Here is a 7943-nt window from a genome sequence, read left to right on the forward strand (position 1 = left end):
ATATATATAATGTGCCAAAAGAATTCATCAGCAACACTCACTGTGAGAATATCTAAAGGAAAAGAAGAGGTACAATGATGGATCTGTTCAAAGGCACCAAGAACATTTCAATGTGCAAAATCGAACACCAGTGAGGGAAAAAATGCTGCAGCAAGTACCCTGAAGTTAATAAACCAAGTAGTGTTACTTCAGAAGCTATGCCTGAATCACCTACAACTGTATTTTACTATTTTACTTTTTTGTTGTTGTTGGCGGTGGTTTGAGAAAACCTCACTATGTTGTCCAGGCTCATCTTGAAATGACCGTGTAGCCCAGCATGGCCTTCAACTTGCAGCGATGCTCGTGCCTCAGGTTTCTGAATCCTGGGATTACAGGTGTACATTCTGTTTTAGTTTACTTAAAGCTTACCACTCAGTTATTTTCACCTCACCTGTTAGTGTTCACGTCCTTATTATGAAGCTCAGCTATTTCTTACCTGTTTCCATGTGATATTTCTTTCCTCCCTAGTGTTTACAACGTAAAGCTTGACAGTAGGCTCTGCTTCAGTCAGAGTATAAGAACTTGACCTTGATATGATAAACTACCTTCATTTCTTGATAAGATATAAATGAGCTGATACTCTAAAACTGAAACTACTTCTGGGAAGAGAAGTGAGCATCTGGGCAGCAGATGAGATGACTAATAAAGCGTGCATAGCCATGAACCATGTGTAGCCTGTCTTTCTCCCGTTCCTCTGGCTCCATTTGTCTCTTTGTTGTCCACTGCTGTTTGATGGGTACCCAGGTGTATTCATTAATTTCATACATGACTTGTGCATTTATGTAGTCACACTTTTATGGACTTTTATGGACAGATCCAAGCCTTGTTGCTGCTTACTGGCTATAACTTTCAGCACAGGTGCAAATTCTCCAACTCCCAAGCTAGAACACTTTTTCTGTGTCAATTCAAACATGCCCTGAGAGAAGTATAGTGAATTTTTTTACATCGTCAGTAATGTTCCACAGACCACTGTTTACTGAGGCAAAAACAGTTCTTAACACATGCCCAAAGATTGCTTTTAACTTTCTGCCTTTAGTATTTGATTAAATAAACTCATGGGGATGAGCAGGGACCATGAGTTTCGATGCTTCCTACTAAAATGTGTTGGTCTACTTCCCAAACACACTGCACAACTATGGGAGGACTGAGGGCTGAGCCCAGCCACTTACATGTGGATAAGAGGCTTTCCTAGATTATATCCTAGCTGTTGCTCTGAGTAAACCTTTATCCCCATTTTGCTCCAACTGAGTTAGAAGCCCTTCTGGAGTATGTTCTACCAAACACTTCAGCGAGAAGACCAGATGTGTTTCTGTTGTGATCAAGTGGTCCAATTCTGACACCACTGTTGGACTCAGAACGTGTGGAAAGCATGAAGACAACCCCATCTGCAGACACAGAACACTGACCTTTGTAATTCAGTTCAAATTAATTTGAATATATTGCTTTCAATATCATACTTACCTTCTAAACCACTACTTTTTCCCCTTGATTTTTCATATTTTGTTCCCATTAAGATGTTAACAACATCCATCCATTGGAAGAAATTGTTTGATAGATCTTTCAAATATTAATGGGATTTAAGCTTTCATTTTGTTACTTGCTGCTGCGCATGGTGGAATAACTAACATTAGCTTTCAAGTTGACTAATAGGAGTGTTTCAAGCTCTTGTGGCATCCTGGAAATGTACTATTATGATCTTTATCTCTTTCCTGACAACAACAAAGAAGTCATTTGGTTGGCACCTAGAATTCCTACCATATTACACTCGTGAGATCCATACAAACTCTACTTTCTCCTACTATCTACCCGTAATTGTTGCAGATGTTCCTACATGTACTCTTCCTTTCTTGTTGGAACGCCTCCTTTCCATGCTGAACCAACTAGAGGTTATCTACATAGGTAAACTTTGGCCTTGATACTCTCAGGTCATTACAAACAGGACAAAATCTTCACGTTAAAACAAATTTGTCCACATAGTTTTCAAGTTTTGCCTTTGGTCACAATGTGTCTGCTGTTCATCAAACTACTTTAATCCAGTGAATGGAATGGTTATGAAAGATGAGAAAAATGAAACAATGGTTTAAAATTACTTGCTGTGATATTTCCTTGGAGATTACACCCTTTCTAAAAATCATAGCATTCTCTATATTTAATTATGTAAGGACTTTATACTATACCATTAAATAAAGATTATCAACATGAAAGCTAGAAGGAGAAATACAATTAAAGGAAGTGTGTGAACTATGGCCAGTATACATTACTGCACCCCTGAAGACATCATGATAAACTAACTAAACACCTAAGTTTAGCGGTGCTTCTCCAGTCATCCTGAAATATTCTTACAAAAATTAAAGAAATATGGCTCCTGGCATAACATTGAATGGTGTGTTCCTCATCTATCGTAACGTCATAGTAAAGCTAAGGGGATGAGAGGAAATATATGCAAAGGTAAAGTAAAAACAAAATAAAACTGAAGAATTATTGTGTTTCAAATTTGTATAAATTTCACTGACTTTAGAAACAACGAAATATAGGGAAAGCAAAACAAAATGAAACCACTGAAATAGTTTTCTGTTATATTTAAATCAGAAGAGGAGAAGTGAAAGAATTAGTTTCATAATATTTAAATAATTTTGAAAGTAAGAAGAAGCAAGGAAATAGAATTGACTACTCCACTGGATGACAATACAAATTCATGAAATTATTTTTCACAGTAAGTAACTTAAAAATACAAGCCAGAAATTCTTAATGAATTGAAATAAAATGTTTAAAAAATGAATTTGTCCTTATGCTAAACTTTTTTGGAAGTATTATAGGAAAATTAAAGATCTTAATATACTCTTCATATTGCCTTTAAATATTAGGAAAAATGATACAACACAGCACAGTATGCTCAGTACAAAGTCGGACAGTGCTCAAGATGCTGGCTGCTGACGGTTCACATAGCACTTGCTACTGATAAGCTTGCAAAGAGCAACCACCACTAAAATGGATTAATCTATAAGAATATCATACAGTGTTATTTAAAAAGTATATTAGTTTGTCTTATGCTGAGCAGTAATTACTAACCATTCAAGGAAAAGATTGAACACGGTTTTCCTTGGCAATTTTTTATGGATATTTTTCTATAAAGCCCATGAGGTTATTCAACATTAACTATACTGTATCAAATTGAATGGCTACTACTCTAAAAACATTTTCTTCAAATCCGTGCGGTGGTTCCCACATAATAGTGTTTCAGATATTATAGAGGAAATACTACCTGTAGTATAGTGCTTTGGACAAATCTCACACTTTCTTCAAAATGATATGTACATTTAAGGCTAATTACAATTTCTTTTAGGGCAAGTCACACTCTACACAAGTTTATTTTGTTTTATATTTTAAGAAGGTCTCCTTCTGCAATTCAGGCTGGCCTTACACTTTCACCTATTCTCCTGCTTCAGCCTGCTAAGTGCTGGGACAACAGGCACCTGCCACCATGTCCAACTGTATATAGATTTGTTTTAATCTGTGCATACGCAGAGACATATCCTGAGAACTGGATAGATATCATAATTTTTAAAAGACTATTCTTTGTCATAGTTTAAGTTGAAATGCTACTTAGCTATATTATTTCCTTTATTAAAAAACAGCAATAACAAAGCTGGGTGGGGTGGTGCACGCCTATAATCCCAGCACTGGGGAGGCTGAGGCAAGAGGATTATTGTGTGTTCGAGACCAGCCTGAGCTACATAGTGAGTTCCAGGTCTGTCTCAACTATGTAGTGAGACCCTGTCTCAAAAAACCAAAACCAAAACCAAAACAAAAACAGAAAAACAGCAATAACAAAACAATTTATATTAAAAAGAAAGCACATACTTCTTATTCTCAGCTATCCTTTTTTTCTGCTGAACCCATAAAAGTGTTTATAAAAATTTTCCGTGTTACATTTACTAGAGCTGACAGAATTGTGAGTTCAGGTGCTGCTCCAGCCTCAGCCTCTGAGTAGCTTGGCCTGCTCACTTGTCCCTGAAGGTTCCTGGTCTTGTAGATTATAGTCTTTGATACCAACAAGGAACGGCTTAGTCAGGCGTTGGACCCGTGGATTCTAGTAGTCGTTGTTTAACAAGCCCTACGGATGATTCTGATTTAGGCTAATATTTGAGAACCACTACTTCAAAGTATGGCAGAAAGAACAGAAGAAAGTTAAACTTCTGGAAATCCTGACTGAGGAACGTGAGGCTCAGGGTCATGAACTGGGCGTGGAATTTTCCTCCAGAACTTCTTAATAGAATAACATTAGGTAAGATCCTGCTTGTACTTGTCTTAGTTATAAAATGGGAGAAATTATCTATGCATATATATATATATATAAGTATATATAATATATTATATGTACGATATATATTTAAAGAGTTATTTCAGGTTAAAAAAAGTAATAATGAGTAAAAGACTTGGTATGGTGGCATTCAATAGTAAGATGTTAAAATAATGTCTGTGACTAAGTCAATAATTGTCTTAAGTAAATAGATATTGGAAATAGTAAGCTTTTCATGGGGTTTGACTTAAAACTCTCTATTTTTAGTTTTCCTTCACACATCCATGTTTAAATATCACTTCTGGAGATTACGTTTAATATACAACATCAGCAGATACCAGGTCTTCATCCAGGCAGACCAAGAGGTCTACAGGTGACTGATTTATTGAATCATCTCTCTATGGTAGTCCCACTTAAGAGAGGTAACCATAAACTTTCCATGCAGAAGCTTCTAAAAATAAGTGTGAATTGACAGAAATATTAGTAAGAAAATGTCCACCAAACGACTGAATGTGCAAACAGTGGGAGTATATATGCCTTGGTATCTCACAGAGGACAAAAAAGCAAAACAAACAAGAAAAACAAAACCAGTAAAGTTGGGGTAGTCTCAACATTTAGAAAAACACAAGGTTCAAGTTATTTGTTAAATATGTACGTTTTAAGGCCCTCGTAACATCCAAAATATATTTCTAAATAGCTTTCCATGCTCTAGTGTAGTTTATGCCCTATCCCGTTTATGTAGAATTTTGGAGCAGTATTCTAGAAAACCCGCGATTTTGACCTACTGAAACACATCCTTTTTCCTTCTTGAATATCTTTAAGTCACACTGCGGGCTGTTAAAGTCTCTCTCTAACTCCCTGAGCAGAGAGTGCTAGCGTGGAGCTGGAGTTTTCCAAAGCAGCTGTCACGATCTGTTGCCTCAGTGATCCGTTAATGACACCTGAAGGCTCACAGCAGAGGAAGCGCAGCTCTCACGGCTGCCCATGGCTGTCCTGTGAGAATGCAGTGCATTGTAGGAAGCACCCCAAAAGGATCATTTAGGTCACTTTTATTAGTGGCTTCTGCTTACAAAACAGGGCTCTGGGGAAGTGTGATTCACTGTAGTGAAGCCCGGAACGCTCAGAAGAGAGGCCCACTGTTTAGGACCAGCCACATCTTGTTATCATAAAGAAAGGAAAGAAAACAGTACCGCTCCGCTTGATTTTCAGACTCATGTATCCTATTCTACAAAACTTTAGAAACGAGTATTCCTACCTTGTAGCGTCATTTCCCTACTCCAGCAGTAACTAATAAAGTAAATCAGCTCTCCGTCTCTTTGTAATGAAGTAAGATTATTTCCTTTGGAAATGTCACATTTGGTTTGCTGAAAAAAGTCATCAGAGCAAAGGCATAACTCTGAAAAGTTTAATAGGCTGGTAATGCAAACATTTGTAATGAAAGATAAACATCTTTAAATTCAATGTATGCGGTACCCCTATTTCAGCCCAGCCCCCTGTGAGACTTTTTGCCTACATATTCTCCAGCTCCAAACATCTTTAAAAGAGGTAAAATAAAAGAGAGTCCTCTCGTGTCAGGATCTGAAGGGTATATTCTCAGTTTATATCCTCCACTTGCGTCTTTCATTTTGGTTAATGGAGAAAGAGCACACAGACAATTCTTCTAATTCTACCTGGAGTTTTGCTTGCATAATTGTTCTTGGAGCATATCTGAAACCATCAGTAAGGCAAAACATTTTTTTTCAGTTTTCGCCATCATTCTTGATTTGTCACGTAATAGTAATTCTGTTTTAATAGATTTAGAAAATGATTATTGTGTTTAAATAAAGCGACCCATCACAGAGGGGATTGTAATGTACTGGCGTTATATTTTGGAAAGGAAAACATGAGAAGAGATATCCTTCATAGAAGAACTCAGCTTTATAAAGTTAGAGAAAAAGAATGTAGTGTGGAAATAATCATTTTTGGTATGATATAAGTAGGTTGATAACTTTGAAGAAATTAGTTACTTGTCAGTCAGTAATCATTAATATTTTCACTCATGAAATAACTCTTTGATCAATCAATGCAAATATTTTCTTGTTATTTTGCATACTTCATAGCCATATGTGAATTTGTCATTTTAATTTGATTATTTTCACTGATAATAACTGCTTTAATATTTTTCAGCCCTCTGTATTCAGCCTTGCCCAGCGTTATGGTGAGAGGCTGATTCTGTATTCTAAAGCTTTTCTTCTAAAATATGTAGCACCTAATATTTACCCTGTGTTAACTGCAAACAAACATCGGGCTACATCTTACTTGCCCTTCCATTTCCCTAAGGAGTTCAGGAATAAAATTACCTCAAGATTCAATTCCTGGGGCTGGGGATTTAACTGAGTGGTCCTGCCGCCTGCCTCATAAGCACAAAAACCTGAGTTCAATCCCCGGTGTGAAAAAAAAAAAAAGATTTCATTCCCGGTACAAAAAAAAAAAAATTACCAGAAGAGGTGATATGCACAGCCATTTATAGCCATTATTATTATAATTAAAAATAAATATAAATGGATAAATATATATTAAGAGTAGCTTTTCCTATAAAAATAATTTATATTTTTGCAACTACTGATAAATTGCTATCCCTAAAAATGTTATTGTCAAGTCAGGTGCAACAAGATAGTGTTCCAATATTAGATAATGATCATAAAATGTAAGAAGTAACTGCATTTATATTCCCAATCAAAAATGTTTGTTTCTCTTCACTGTAATGTAACTGAAATGCAAAAATAACAACACAATTTGTATGTGAATCATGTGAAGAACATGACATATTTAGAGGAAGACAACATATAGTGGTAGATTATAGTGGAAATTCTTTGGAAATTGCTTATGATGCTAATATAAATATATATTTTTCATATATATGTATGGGGGAGAAAAGCAGACAAATCCAAATAAGAAAAAAAGGAAATCATACCAATCCATAATTGGAAACAAAAAAAAACCCAAATCAAATAACAGAAAATAAAAAAAGAAACCTGCTCCTTCTTTTTAATATGCGTATTTTCAAACATTCATAGTATGCATTTTCATTTTAGTACAGCATAATCTACACTCAGAAAAATGCACACATCGTAAGCTCTACAAATCCTCATCAACTCTGCCCTCCTGTAGACACGGAGTCACCAGAGCTCCCGAAGGCCATCTAATGCTTCCATGCAGCCACTGCCCTGTACCTTGCAAAAGAAAGCACTCCTTTAACAATATAAATTAATTTTGCCTACCTTGGTACCAAATATAAATTTTACAGATGATTTGGGGTTTTTCTTGTAAACTTATGTTTATGATATTTTAGGTCCGTGTTAATAGCCTCTGTTCTTCCTGCAGTCCAGTGTTCTTTGTCTCCTGGAGCAAACACTGCTTGCAGTTTCCTGAAATAGAGATTTTTTTTCATGCTCATTTTTCATACATATCTACCAATTTTGCATTTTATCACTGATTTCCTGCTTCTTCAAATGCTTATACTCTTTCTTAAATTCCAATTTGTTCTCTAAAAAAAAAATCAATTCAGCTCTATATGAAACCTTTATATCAATCTAAGTGATGTTTTTTAATTTTAAGGAGACCA

Source organism: Fukomys damarensis, unplaced genomic scaffold (assembly GCF_012274545.1).
Source record: "Fukomys damarensis isolate Sample0158 unplaced genomic scaffold, DMR_v1.0_HiC HiC_scaffold_9, whole genome shotgun sequence".
NCBI lineage: Eukaryota > Metazoa > Chordata > Mammalia > Rodentia > Bathyergidae > Fukomys > Fukomys damarensis.